At 44.6% G+C, this 14,952-nt stretch overlaps 1 protein-coding gene across 5 annotated transcripts in view; it reads left to right on the forward strand.

Moving 5' to 3' along the window:
• Positions 1–1,613: 1,613 nt before the first annotated feature.
• The window catches only part of slc6a9 (solute carrier family 6 member 9), a 310,870-nt gene continuing 297,531 nt past the window's right edge, over positions 1,614–14,952 (forward strand). Inside the window, exons 1-2 of one of the 5 annotated variants that reach the window (XM_085983100.1) lie at positions 1,614–1,875; positions 3,397–3,467. The gene's annotated coding sequence lies outside the window, so the exon portion shown is untranslated. Of the gene's footprint in view, positions 1,876–3,396; positions 3,468–8,145; positions 8,322–14,952 lie in introns of those variants that run through there. The other 4 variants (XM_085983101.1, XM_085983098.1, XM_085983099.1 and 1 more) reach the window with 4 other exon arrangements.

Below are 14,952 nucleotides of genomic sequence, written 5' to 3' on the forward strand. Positions count from 1 at the left end.
AAACAGGCTGATGATGCGTCATCAAGTGACATCATCAGACCTGCTTCCTTCAGTTGGCCAGAAAACGCGCTGAGCGGGTTTAACAAGCCCAATCAATGTAAGATCACTTTGGATAGAGGGCTGGAGTGACCCGCCACTGACCCCGGCCACACTGGACCCGCCGAGGTAGGGGAAATCGCGGCCTACATCTTTCATCAAGCTTTTGGTCATCTGTCCTGATATCTCCTTCGGTGGCTCGGTGTCAATAATGTTTTTATTGATATCTCTCTCATTAAGCAACTTGGGATGTTTTGCTGTGTTAAATGCTCTATATAAATATAATTTGTTGTTGTTATAGATAAAGGGTTCACACATGCAGTGTCAATCCACCTCTCCACTGGACACCAATAGGCCCTATAACAGTACTGCTGGCTCTACATCACTCAAAGCAGGTAACAGTCTCAAACGTGCAGTATAGCAAAGCCGCTATGCTGTGTGGAAGTTTTCTACCCTGTTTCCCTACATTACAACAGTGACTACACTTCAAAAGTACTTAATTGTCTGTAAGAGCTTCGGGATGTCCTGAGATAGTGAATGAGTGTGTAAATGGTGTCAGTAAAGTTCTTTCTTCCTATCATCGTCTTCTTCTGAGGGGATATTATATGTCTAGCTTGAGAAGAATACATGTCAGAGAATGGACACAGTTTGGAATCCAACAGCTCCTACAACACCAGTTGTGGGATTTCTGTGTCAATGAAGCTTAATGCAGTCACTCCTTTCCCTGATTTGTTCGGTTTACTGTTTCATTTACTGTTTCTTTGATGAAGTCTGTGGGAAGACTGTGAGAAATGAAATGTGGATACCTATATCAGCAGAGCCCAACCACTAGTGCTACCTAATGGTCCCTTAAGGGGCTGTGGTTGAAATATATCTCTATTCTGTTTTCATTTTGCAAAAATACATTCACTGATAAATTGTCTAATGTTTCGATTGGCATCTCAAGTGCTTGCATTGTTTCATCAATGGCCGGAGATAAATTGCCAATTTAGTATTTTTATTCTCACAATTGTAATTAAACTGTTGTCTCTGAGTGTGATTCAAAGATGAGTTCTGAATGGATTGGGTGCACTTAGGTTTGGCACTGGTGGATCCCACTGATGGCAGATTGCCAGCTTTAGAGATGCAATGTGCTTGTAGGTCCAAGCAAGGTGGATGAATCTTGCCCCACGAATTTGTGCCAGGCTTCTAGAATGTTTAGGCCCCTGATGCAAAATTATACAAGACCCACGAAATATCAGTGTGCTAAGAGTGCCATTTTTCCTCAGAATGACGAATTACAGAATAATGTAATACATGCTTGAAATATTTTCAAAGCAGGTTAGGTGGCATTTATTTTGAACGGGCTGCAGGACAGTAGAATAGACAAGGGGGAACTGGGTTTCACTATGCTCTGCTGCAGTTCATTTCGAACAAATGTCAGCGGTCTCTTGCTTTTCCCCCGGCGACCTGACGATTCGCCTATCACGTAAATGCGAAAGAGTCTGATGCTCACACGAGGAGGGGGGAGGGGAGTGGTTGCAGTGAGGGCTGAGCACCAGTACAAATAAAATGTGTGGCTTTGTAAGAGAGGAGGAGGAGTCACAGAGCCGAGTGGATTTCACTGTGTCATTCAGTACGGGGAAAGGCTGATGCAACTCACAGGACCAAATCTGTCCGGAAGATCGCCACCATAAAACAAAGCAAAGAATTGTGTGTGTGTGTGTTTTATTTGTAAAACGCTCACTGATTATCTGATCTGCCAAGACACAGCGAGGTAAGGGCCGTGCCATCGTTTTACAGCGTTGCATTTTCCGTCTCAAGTCTCATCTCTTCCAGGGTCTCTCTCTCTCACTGACGGTGGGTTGGCATGTTTTAATATACTAGGGGGGGAGTGCGATTTTTTTCCTCTTTGTGTTTTTACTGCAGCGAGCGACATGTTCATAAGATCCGACTAGGTTTGGCTTCTGGTCAGACGTGTGGACGTGGTCAGTGTGGGTGTCGCAGAGGGTTGAAGTTGTATATATATATTATTATAATGTGTATATATGTGTGTGTTATATGTTAACTGCAATGTAAACTTGCTCCCCGGGGAAGGGGCTCCTTTCATTGCAAAGTGATATTGACTCGAACACGTGGCAGGTCCCGCTGCCAAGAGACTAAAATGTTATTCTGTAACGAGCTGTACGGAGAGAGAGAAAAGGGAGCCAAAGTCACCTCATGTGTAATGGCAACAGCAGCCCGGACAAGTGTAAAATTATGACAAGTGCACCCTCACAGATCGGTGCAAAATTAAAGCCCGCCGCCACTGTCGGAGGCAGCGTGCTGTCAATACATAATGTAACCGTTTGAGAGCTGTACATGCCCCGCATCACAAAATGTGCGCCTCTTCCCATTAGAAGGCGATCACGTTTAAATAATTGCCGCATTTACACGTTGGGCAATCGTGCTTTGCTGGTGTGTAATGCTTGAGTGTCTTTTTTTAAATACAGCATTATTAATTATTCCTCCCTTTAAGAGGCGACGAAGCGTACTTATAAAAAAATGATTTGCCCTAGAGTATCCGGGGAGGTTTTCCACCGATAAGAAGACAAAAACTGCCAACGTTGGAAATAAAAGCAGAAAATGATGGAAATACACAACATCTGTAAAGAGAAAATACAGGTTGGGGGGGGGGGCGGGGGTGGGGGGCGTTCACCTGTTGGAGGAAATACACCGCAAGCCAGTCAGCATATAGAAAGCGAAAGGGCAGGGTAACATCCTGGATGTAAGACACTTCAAAAGGGCCTTGCATCCAATTAGCCTTGTTCTTTTCTCTTTGGAGATGTCTACAGACCTGATGTGCATTTTCAACATTTTCTCTATTTCCTGGTTGGATTCCTGGCAGTCCGTTATGCTTGGGCGCCTAGGAACATTTGGGCTGCAGTAGATAGCTGTTTGACCTATGCTCTTGGAATGTGGACACACTGACAAGGCGGTGTTTCCTGCTAATTCTTAGGAAGCTCCGAGGGATTTAACAGTCAACCATGTAGAGTAGAACTGGAGAAACCCGAAGACCAGACTAGATAGAGGTGGGAGGCTCCTCTCCTTGAGATGGTAGCTGTGTTTTTACAATTCAGCAGCTTTCATGGTCAGCTCATGGCAGTTTGCATGCAAATAAGCTTAATTCAGTTTCATAATTTATCACTGTGGGATTATGAACTCCCAACCTCTTGAGTTCCTAATCCAGTACCGAAAACCACCATAATGTTAAAGCTGCTGAAGTGTGCACTGGTTCAAAGATGATTTTGCATTTTGATATATGTTTGTGGTCAATTTTTAAATGCCGAATTACATGATCAGTGATGCCATTGGCACCCCTGCACGTTTCTTTGTTTACAGACGGTAGCGCCATCTCGACAGATTTTCCTGGTAACGGCGACCATTCTGAGACCTTCAAGTTTTCATGACAGGTAGGTTTCAGGAATACAGTTTGGGTACTCGCTTGGCCAGAATTACTGGAACTGATGGTGTGGAGTAGCCAGGCCATGCGTTCCTGAAACTGATCTCCTATGTGAAAGCTTGAAATATGGGTAATGTGAGAAAGAATTTTTGCAACAAGGTATTATCGTTAACTTCTGCAACTATGTTGCAGCAAAGAATTGCAATAAATATAAAGCACTGTGGCTTTCAGATACAAAATAGGTGGGATCTTTTTTGTGTTGGTAATTTGGGGTGAAATGTCCCAACATTTCCTTCACTTTTATTTCAGAGTTCTCACTGCATGACACACCCTCTGGGCCAATTTAATAGTTACCTTAATTTTCTCTGTCTGTTTGCATATCTATATATAGATGCTTCTATGTATCTGTGTTTTTCTAGATGTTGGTGCGTGCCTCTTTTGCTGTATGGTTCTGTTTATGTGTCTCTTGCTATCTTGCTTAATTCTTTACTCATGTATGTAGGCTGATGCACCTAGTCATTCCTGTACTTGTACAAACTCAGAACTTGTACATTTTAAATGCAGCTATTCCAGTGTGAGGATATCCATTGATTGACATCAAGTAATCACACTTAACATCTTCTGTAGTGGGAATACATTGAGAGAATATATCATTTCAAAGCCAGGCCCCATTTACACTATGATGACACCAATATCCTATATTGAAACCAAAGAGGGATTTTTCTATACATTTATGATTCTCCAATTTGATCAACAGTGGGGTCCATACCAGATTGCCACTAGGATGAACTTCAGAACTTCTGAGTTCTCAGACCAGTGGCTGTTTTAAGAAAGAACGTATATTCATATAGCGCCTTTCATGACCTTAGGATGGTCACTGTCATAGGCAAACACTACAACCAATACCACAGCAATGAAATACATGACCAGAGAATCTGTTTTATTTTGGTGGTTTTGGTTGAGGGATGAATGTTGGCCAGGACATCATGAGAAATCTCTGCTTTTCAAATAATGCCATGGGATCTTTTATATTGACTTGAGAGGGCAAAAGGGACCATAGTTTAATGTCTCATCCAAAAGACAGCATCTCCAACAGTGCAGCACTCCCTCAGTACTGTACTGACGTATCAGCCTAGATTATGTGCTCAGGTCTTTGGAGTTGGGCTTGAACTCATGACCTTCTGACTCAGAAGCAGAAGTGCTACCACTGGGCCAAGGCTGAGACTCTGAAACTTGCTCTGCATATCTATAGATTTCACTTGCACACTTTATCCTAAATGTACAGTAACAGTACACCGATGGGCATTTTCTGGGCTTATCTTTCTTTCCTTCAACAACAACAACAACAACATGTATTTATATAGGGCCTTTAATGTAGTAAAACATCCCAAGGCTCTTCACAGGAGTATTATAAGACAAAAAATTTGACACCGAGCCACATAAGGAGAAAATTAAGGCAGGTGACCAAAAGCTTGGTCAAAGAGGTAGATTTTAAGGAGCGTCTTAAAAGAGGAAAGAGAGGTAGAGAGGCAGAGAGCTTAGGGCCTAGGCAACAGAAGGCAGGGCCACCAAAGGTTGAGTGATTATAATCAGGGATGCTCAAGAGGGCGGAATTAGAGGAGCACAGATGTCTTGGAGGGTTGTGGGGCTGGAGGAGATTACAGAGATAGGGAGGGGCAAGGCCATGGAAGGATTTGAAAACAAGGATGAGAATTTTGAAATTGAGACGTTGCTTAACCGGGAGTCAGTGTAGGTCAGCGAGCACAGGGGTGATGGGCGAACGGGACTTGGTGCAAGTTAGGACTCGGGCAGCCGAGTTTTGGATGACCTCAAGTTTACGTAGGGGTGGAATGTGGGAGGCCAGCCAGGAGTGCGTTGGAATAGTCAAGTCTAGAGGTAACAAACGCATGTATGAGGGTTTCAACAGCGGATGAGCTGAGGCACAGGCAGAGACGGGCTATGTTATGGAGGTGGATATAGGCAGTCTTAGTTATGCCACGGCTATGTGGTTGGAAGCTCATTTCAGGGTCAAATATGCCACCAAGGTTTCGAACAGTGTGGTTCAGCCTCAGACAGACGTTAGGGAGAGGGATGGAGTCAGTGGCTAGGGAACGGAGTTTGTGGTGGGGACCGAAAACAAAGGCTTCGGTCTTCTCAATATTTAATTGGAGAAAATTTCTGCTCATCCAGAACTGGATGTCGGACAAGCAGTCTGACAATTTAGAGACTGTGGAGGTGTCGGGAGAAGTGGTGGTAAGGCTGAGCTGGGTGTCGTCAGCATACATGTGGAAATTGACGCTGTGTTTTTGGATGATGTCGCCAAGGGGCAGCATGTAGATGAGAAATAGGAGGGGGCTAAGGATAGATGCGGGAGTGGGAAGAGAAGTGTTGCAGGTGATTCTCTGGCTACGCTTAGATAGATAAGAATGGAACCAGGCGAGTGCAGTCCCACCCAGCTGGACGACGGTGGAGAGGTGTTGGAGAAGGATGTGTCAAAGGCTTCCTCACCAATTTTCCCCTAATTACTGGATGCTCTCCTATATCTCACCCAAGTAGCCATTCTTCATGTGTGAGCTTGTAGGCTGTTTGACTAGGGAGGAAGAGAGAGGAAAGGATGGAGATCACAGATGTAAAGCACTGCACCACATTCCAAAACATTAAAAAAAAACATTTCCCCTGATCATGTTCTTGCACTTCCAGATATTCACATTTCCCGCAGTGTCTCTGGATAACAATAAAGTGTGGAAATCTTGTTTGATTTTATTCAACCTCCTTAGCCCTGTAAACCTGAACCCTAGCTGATTTTGCTGTTCCCAGGGCCTGGAATTCTAAGGCCAGTAGTCGACCCCCTTCCCTAAGCTGCCCTGCCTGAGATGAGTTGACTTACCATAGGGCATGGATCTATGGTATTTAGCCATATGGAACAGGAGGGGTGGAACCTGTCTGGTGTGTATGGCTCAGAACATAAAATAACCCTAAAATCCCTGGGGTTGGGTGTGGGCAGTTCTCTGGTGCAGTGGAAGTAGGGGAGGACCAAAATTCAAGGTGGAACAAGGAATCTACCAGGCTTTCTCTCCTTTTCAGCCCTGTTGGAGCACTTTTGGGGGCAGGCCCATTATACATGAGTGGGCATGTTATAATATGTCATTCAATCTATTTCCCTCAGTTACATTCTTAGCAACGCTGTAACTGAGTATAGGCAACAGCATCTTTAAAATAGTTTTGGAAGATGATTCCAAAGAACCGTGGGTTGCTGATGCGGCCGCAGCAAAATCCCGCCCCCCTCCCCCCAAATCAGGTGGGAGCGTCCATCGTGCTGGGAATTGCATGGGTGCCCCTTCAAGATACAGTATTTCAAATTGTCAGACCCCGGGATTTCTGATAGGGTCAAGAACATTGATAGTGGGTTCCACTCAACCCCAGGTCTGTCCCCAAGGCCTGCTCAGGAATTTCAGGGCCCACATTTTTTGTAACCAGCTGCCACAGGCTGAGTTTGACATTGAGAATTCAGCAATTAATCCAGAAGCCAGGACTTTTCAAATTCTTTTTTATTTAATGTGGGTATATGAGGAAGAACTGGCTGGGTGACAGTATGCAGCATGTCATAGACTGATAGCACATGGGATTGTGCCTGTGATTTTTCCTGCATTTTCAGTCTTGGCCAACCCACCAGTGGTGAGGAGGAGGGTGGGGGGATGGACGAGAGTGTTAATTATAACTCTGCTACTAATCAGTCGTGAAGTCAACAAAAAACACTTATTACAGTACTAGCTACTTCATAACCTCTGTGGAGCAACATTCAAGAGAAGATGAATAAAAATGTTTCATTTATCCAGTCTGCAATTTATCACAGAGCTTTCCCACCCCTCTCCATGTGTATTTTTCCATTTGGGTTCAAAACACTGAAATACCACAGCAATTAAATTAACATAAGTAAATAAAAGGCAGAGGAAAATAGGGAACTCATTTGCATCAACTGTGAGCACGCTATTTAAATACATTAAAAAAATTGGTGATCAGATAAAAGTTTCTTCTGACTGCCAGTTTTAATGGTCTTTCATGAAATGTGTTTGGCCAGAATGTGCTACTTCCTACTAATTGTGATCCCCAACATAGAAATATCTATAATAACAACAACCTGCATTTATATAGCACCTTTAACATAGAAGAAACGTCCCAAGGTGCTTCACAGAGTCATAAATTCTACAAAGATTTCTACTAACTTGTCCCTCAAAGAGGCCATGGGGCTGGCACATTTGGGAAATTGCAATAGCATACTGATGCACAAGAGAGGTGCCTTTGAGAAAGCTGGGTTTAGCCACAATGCCGGGGACAGAGTTGAGGGCGTTTTGCCCTGTGTCTAACACACACAGAACACACAGAAATCCCACAGTGCAGATAGAGGCCATTTCGGCCCATCGAGCCTGCACCGACACATATCCCACCCGATCCCCGTAACCCCTACACCAACACATATCCCACCCTATCCCCGTAACCTGTGCTATACCCAACCTGCAAGTTGTAGGTGTTGCCAATGGAGGGTACATTTTCTGCTTGTGTGTTCTTGGTGCAGATCCTCAAATACCAGGAGCGGAAATCAGGAAATCACATGCTCAGTCCACAATTTTCCATCTATTAAGTTTAATGGACAGAAAATCATGGCTGCACAAAACTGTCAGCACCAAGATTGCTTATCTTGAGTGCAAAATTCATCCAAAAATATATATAGTAAAAAAACTGTGATCGAAAGTTCTACCTCACACTTTCATTGTGACCTCTCGACACCCTTCTTGTGTTTCTGATTGCCAGGCATTAGCTGTTGAGATCTGTAAGGGGAGGGCAAGAACTGAGAGATCATACAGAGGTAAGGTGCTCCACCACATTCCAGGACTTTTTTTAAAGAAACTTTCTCCTGGATTTACCATACAAAACGTCGTCCCTGCACAACTAAAATTTTATCCAGCTTCCAAGTTACCACTTTGTGGGAATTAACACCTGCTTCTCCTGGTCTAATTTGTTGCTTATATCTACATGTGTAAATTGGCTAGTTACTGAATAACTGCCAGGGTGACTGGGGGCATCAAGGAAGTGTTGACCTATAAAGCTTCTATTTATATTGGTGCCATTTAATTCAAATTCTGGAAGACTGGTGTCTGAACTGGTTCCTGATGTTCACGCTGCTAAAGCAGACTCCCTTATCCCAACGGTAGACTCATAGACCCACAAAAGCTGCCACTGGGAATTGGGAGCTGGATTTAGCAGCGCAAACACCAAAACTGGCCCATGGACACCGGTCTTCTGAAATCCAAATTAAAATAGAACCAACATAAAAGCAGCCAAAGACTCCAGTTCTTGGCACTGTGCCCTTTTTACAAAATGTATTTAAGAATGGTAGCTTTGTAGAAGAATGTGCTTGATAGGGAGAGACAAAAGTAAAATCTTTTCCCAACAAAATCGGGAACAAGATTGTTTCTCTGAGGTCTTTTCTTCCCTGAAGGTTGATTATTTATTTTTAGTTGCAAGACCGAACCCAACCAAGGCCACATATTTGCAGTTTTCATAGAAAAGTGGCTGTTATCACAGAATGCGATCTCAAAAACACTGGTAAAAATCTTGGATTTCCACATAATATATTTGGAATTTGACTTGTACTTTCACCATATACCAGTGGTCTTGGTCATTACCTCTTCAAACCCTCAATTTTACTCTCCATGTGATTGAATTGATGTAAAGATTACAGGGCAGCATAATAAAAACAGCTGTATGATTTGAAAGCCTCAATCTGCAAAAGCCAGGAGGAAGTAGGAACTAATAATCTCAAGTTTAAACAATTATTGTTTTGTCTTTCTTCATGGCACTTTAACAATCATAAAGCGTATACTTTAACATGATCTACAACTGTAATAGCAATTCAGTTTTCCTAACATTGAATCAGAACATCCTATAGCCCTTCTTCATCTATCAACATTGTTGGCCTCACTATTTCCTCTACAGTGGGGCTGCATTGCTAAACCTACCTCTGCGCTCCATCCCACGGAAACCCTGATCCATGCTTTTGTCACGTCCAAAATCAATTATTCCATTGGTCTCCTCAGTGGCCTTCCATTGGACACCTTCCATAAATGTATCCAAAATACAGCTGGCCACAGCCTGTCCTAAGCTAAGTTCCACGCTTCCATTTCCCCTGCATTCACTGACTTATACTGGTTGCCCACCCCGCAATGCAATCAATTTAAAATCCTTGTTCTCACCTTCAAATCTCTCCATATCCTTGCACTTCCCTACTTCTGCAACCTCCTCTAGTCCTGTGTCCCTTCCCGCATCCTTCAGTCCTCTGACTCTGGCCTTCCGCGCCCCTCATCCCCTTACCTCACCATTGGTGGCAGAGCTTTCAGTTGCCTATTCTGTGGAAGGCCATGCCTAAAGTCCTCTACTTCTCTACCTCCCTGTTCTTTTTCAAAACTGTCCACAAAATCTACCTTTTCAACCTAGCATTCAGTCACCTCCACTAATTTCTATCATTTCTTGGTGACCATTTTCCTTGTTATTCCTTTGTGACGTGCCTTATGATGTTTTCTACATTAAAGGTGTTATATAAATGCAAGTTGGTGCCTCCAAGTTACTTGATTTCCTCCTTTGTAACAAATAACTCTTTTCCTTCACCAAGTCTTAATACTTTCCAATATTTGAATACTGCTCCCATGGGAGGAGTTAATTACACAACTTACATTTATATATAGCACTTTTCACATAGATAAGCATCTCAGAGCATGACGTGTTTATTTACAAGGTGGATACTGATCAGATAGTGAAGGAATTTATTGGGAGAGGCACATTTGAAGAGATTGGCCTCAAACCCCCAAGAAATTTTTGCCGCATTGTGTTACCTTGACAAGAGTTGTTTGCAGTGACAGAGATATTAAAGGAAAGTAGTTTGGAAGAGAATGCACTAGCAGATTTTGCCTGGTGGCCAGCCAGTAAACTTGATGGAGTCGGACGCAGAGAAATTAAGTACTGACAAGTACTGAACAAGGTGGCTTTAATCTTATCTACATTGACCTGGAGGAAAGCTTAGCCGATCTCGGAGGTGATATTAGACTGGTAATTGGAGTTAATGATGGTGGCAGACAGATAGGCTAGGATTCTTCTCTTCAGGCCGGAGTTCTGGCAGGGCGAGATTTCAGATTGTCCCTCTGCTTCCACCCAACATGGACCCATTTCCCTGGGTTGGTGGTCATTTGAGATGTATAGCTGGCTCCCGGCAGGATTCCCACAGCCAAGAGGGTGTCCACTGGTGCAAAGAGAAGAATCCCAATGGTGCTGCAGCAGGAATGAAGCTGCAGCACCACAAGTGGCATTGAAGTACTTTAGTGGGACAGAAGTGCCCTGAAGACCGCATCAATGTTCCCACTGAAGCCACAATGAGATTGAGGGCTTTAGCAGGTAAATGCTGGGCCTGAATTAGTGGGAGCGGAGACAACAACAACAACTTGTATTTATATAGTGCCTTTAACATAGTAAAACGTCCCAAGGTGCTGCACATGTGTATTTTAAGACAATAAAACATCAATTTGGTGCTGCCTGCTGATTAACATGATAGGAACGCACAACCTAGCGATGAACACGCTGCTGACAAGCTGTGCGCTCAGCAGGGGGCCGAAGTTCACATCACTGGAGCGAGGCTAGCGTTACTTAAAGCTAGTCTGCTCATCGTCAAGGCAGTCTCGAGCTTTTAAAACTGAACTGCCTTCTGCACATAAAAAAATTAAAAATCCTTCAACTCTAGGCAGTCTGCAGCTCTTAAAGCTGAACTGCCTTCTGCACATAAAAAATGCAAAAAGTGCTCAACAAGCCATGGAAAGGGCACCTGGGGTCTCGGACACAGCACTCCAGCTTTGTGCAGGGGGTCAACACTGCAAGAGAGGTCCTCTACCCACAGGGGGTCAGGAGCTCCCCAGAAAGAAGGATTCATGACCAGATCGCCGAGGTGGTTACTGCCAGCAGTGTCACCCCCAGGTCTTGGCTCCAGTGCCCAAAGAAGTTTCATGACCTCAGACGAGTGGTCAGGGTCAATGCATCTTCAAAAGCCATCTTCTACCAACTGCACCACTAGACTCACACACTGATCAATGCACCGCCCCCCCACCCCCCATCACACACCTACCAACAATCTGTACCAAACACGAGGCACAACTTCTGTTCCTAGCTTCACCTCACCCCCTTGGAGGAGACGGTGCTGGCCATTCTTGGCAGGGGCATGGCTGAGCTCTTGGCCAGAAGCGTGTCTGAAAGAATGCAAGATGCCAGTATCCTCATACTTTATCCTCCTCACATCCCACTTCCCCCTCATCCCACAATCTCTTCTGAGTTACAAGCTGCACATGGTGCAAGCATGCACCTCTTGCTTTACCCCCCTCCCCTCACCACAACCCTATCCTTGTGTCTTCCTCATTTCAGACACCCAAGAAATCCAGCCTGCTCAGCCAGTGGTTCACCAAGAAGAGGGAGAGGAGAGTGAAGAAGAAGAAACACCATCACTCGATTTCACACACTCAGCCACCAGCTCCTCAAGGTCATCCCACAAAGCCATCTGCAGTGACCCCCACTGAAAGTCTACAGCCTTCCACCAGCCATGCTGCAGCCACTGGGGTAGCACTGTGTAAGAGCACTAGGATAGGCAAAGGCACACACAAGACAGTCACTAAAGGAATGTGCGAGGGTGATTAGTTGATTTTTTTGATGTAATATTGGATGCATATATGGATAAAGTTGGATTGGAAAGTTTGCTTTGTGGTGGCTTTTATTTCAGCACTGTGGCCAAGAGGATGTTGTGATGTCAGTAGCAGAGGGAAGGTAAGGTGTGGAACAAAGGTTGAAAAGGAAATTGGGGTTGTGTTCACTGGTACCGCAGGCGAATGATTTGATCCCGGATATCCTGGCCAGAAAGGGGATGTCTGGGTTGCCTCCTTCCTTCTGCTTTTTCCTCTGTTGCTTTTCCCTCTTCTGCTTCCCCCTCTTCTGTCTCCTGCTCCCTCTGCGAGCAGCTCGTCCCTTTTGCTGCCTCTGCTCCATCTCCATGTGATGTTGCAGCCCAAGGGGGACTGCAACTAGAGCCCCCAGGAATGGGAGCAAGTGGTGTTCTCGGAGGCTTTCCTTTAACATCTACAGTCTTGCAAACATCCAGCAGCACTCCCTGCACACTTTAACACCTTTTTAAATGTATTTCTCCAAGCCAATACTCCAATAAAATGTTAAAAAAAGTCCAAAAGCAAACATCTAAACTTACCTGAAATGTGTGTGTCCCTTTTAAGAAGCGCTGGCAGCATCTCTGTTGTACTGCTGCACGCACCTTTTTCTGTGCGTGGTTTGGAGAGCGCTTTATTAAGAGCAGCGACGTCGAAAATCACAGATCGTGCGTCAATTCAGGTGTTGCACGCCGATTGACTTCACGATCTGCATCATTTAAATATGGGTGGTGAGCGCAGGCAACGGCAGCGCTGCTGACCTGCCCAAAATGGCAGCCGCCGCATTCCGTACCGGAAGCGAGGCGGCCGCCATTTATTCAGCAAAACTTGCCTTAACGGCCGCGCTAAAGCTCTCAATTTCGCGGCCAATTCTTTTTCTAAAGCCCTTCACTGTAGTTTCTCAGTTTAAACTCCTCTCAGTCTTTCAGCAGGTCAATTAAATAGTCAGCACAAGGCTGTAGATCTTAAACAAAAAAAAACATACTGGAATACATAGCAGGTTAGTCAACATCCGTAAAGAGAAAAGAGCAATTAACATTTCAGACCATTCATCAGAACTATAAACTAAAAGATATGCAAGCAGTTTATAAGATTGGGACAATTAAAGAGAAAAAAAAAGATGGGAAAGGAACAACATAGAGAAGAGGTTAATGGATTGAATGACCTGCAAACTGCTTAACAGAAAACTGTTAGCTGAAAATATCATCTCAGTGATGCAAAGTTAGACGTTAAAAGGACAAAGGAACATGCAAATAGTTAAAAGGGTAAAAGATGTGAGAGGCCCATACAAACAAAAAAGGTTAGAAATTGGGGGAACCAGAGAAAGAGAAAAAAAGAACTCGTAGTGCAGGCTGTCTGAAATAAAATCGGAAAATGCTGGCAATTTTCACCTTGGACAGTAAGCTGGTGGAGCAAATTGCACGCTGTTATAGAACCTGCCCGAATTTCAATGGGAGGTCAATCCGCTCCCCCAGTTTACTGCCCAAGCGGTGAAAGTGAGGATCACCTCCCAGTGGGGCCTAAGATGCTTGGCCCCAGTGGTGGTTCTGCAACGCAGGTTGGTGAGCAGGCCTGACGAAAGTGGGAAATCTGGGAAATCTCGGTCTCTGCTCATCATTGCCGGCTGCAAGATCATGCAGGAGCCTGGGGTAGGCCCTGATATCAGAGAAGTGGGGCTATGGGGAGGGAATACACACGTCAGGATTTATTCAACCACTCTACCTCCACTTGACCTGAACAACAGGATTAACCTGCAATACAGGCATGCTCAGAAGTGCAGTTTCCCCTTCCCCTGCTGCAAGGCTCTAGATATGCCGTGCTGTAGTGGGTGCCCACTGACAGCATTCACATTATGTGATCAGCTCTGACTGGATACTGTCGGGGGAGTCAGGAATAGAGATCACCAGTGCCCGCTTGTTCAAACTTCTACTGGTGGAACTGGACTAAGGATTTTCAGCCCCAGTGAGTCTGTCAGTCCGGAAAATTGAAAAAGCCAGGCTAACAGCACTGTGTTCTGATGAAGGGTCTACACCTAAATTGTCAACCTACCTCCCCTAGTTCTCTCAATAGCATCAGCCCAAACCCACATCACCAGCACCTTCTGTTATAAAGAAAATGGAGGTTATAGATAAGGTTTGAAGTCACTAAAATGAATGGGGCTGAAATTCTTGGAGATCTGCTCCACTGCGAAACGAGACTTAGAGGATTAAATTATGAGAAGACGTTGAATAAACTTGGCTTGTATTCCTTTGAGTATATATTTATATGTTATAAGGATTGATAGGGTAGATACAGAGAAACTATTTCATCTGGTGGGGAAATCAAGAACCAGCAAATATAATCTTAAAATTAGAGCTAGCTCATTCAAGAGTGAAATCAGGAAGCACTTTTTCACACAAGGGGTAGTAGAACTCTCTCTCCAAAAGGCTGAGGTTGCTCAGACAATTGGAGCTTTCAAGGCTGAGAGGGATAGATTTTTGTTAGGTAAGGGTATCAAGGGATACGGAGCAATGGCAGGAACATTGAGTTGAGGTACAGATAGTCTTGAGTAATTGAATGGCGGAGCAGGCCCTAAGGGCTAAATGGATTACTCCTGTCCCTATGTTCTGGCTGCCACTATGCCCTGGTGTTGACTCCATTCTAAATCTCGGGAGAGGGAGAGAGGGATATGTACATAGTCAAGGCGGGCAGCTCCAGCGGGTTGAGTGGCAGGGGGGGTGGGGTGGGGGGGGGGAGAGGTGCTGCTGCGGC

Source organism: Somniosus microcephalus, chromosome 3, assembly GCF_052327205.1.
Source record: "Somniosus microcephalus isolate GS21.2 chromosome 3, FLI_Smic_1.0, whole genome shotgun sequence".
Lineage (NCBI taxonomy): Eukaryota > Metazoa > Chordata > Chondrichthyes > Squaliformes > Somniosidae > Somniosus > Somniosus microcephalus.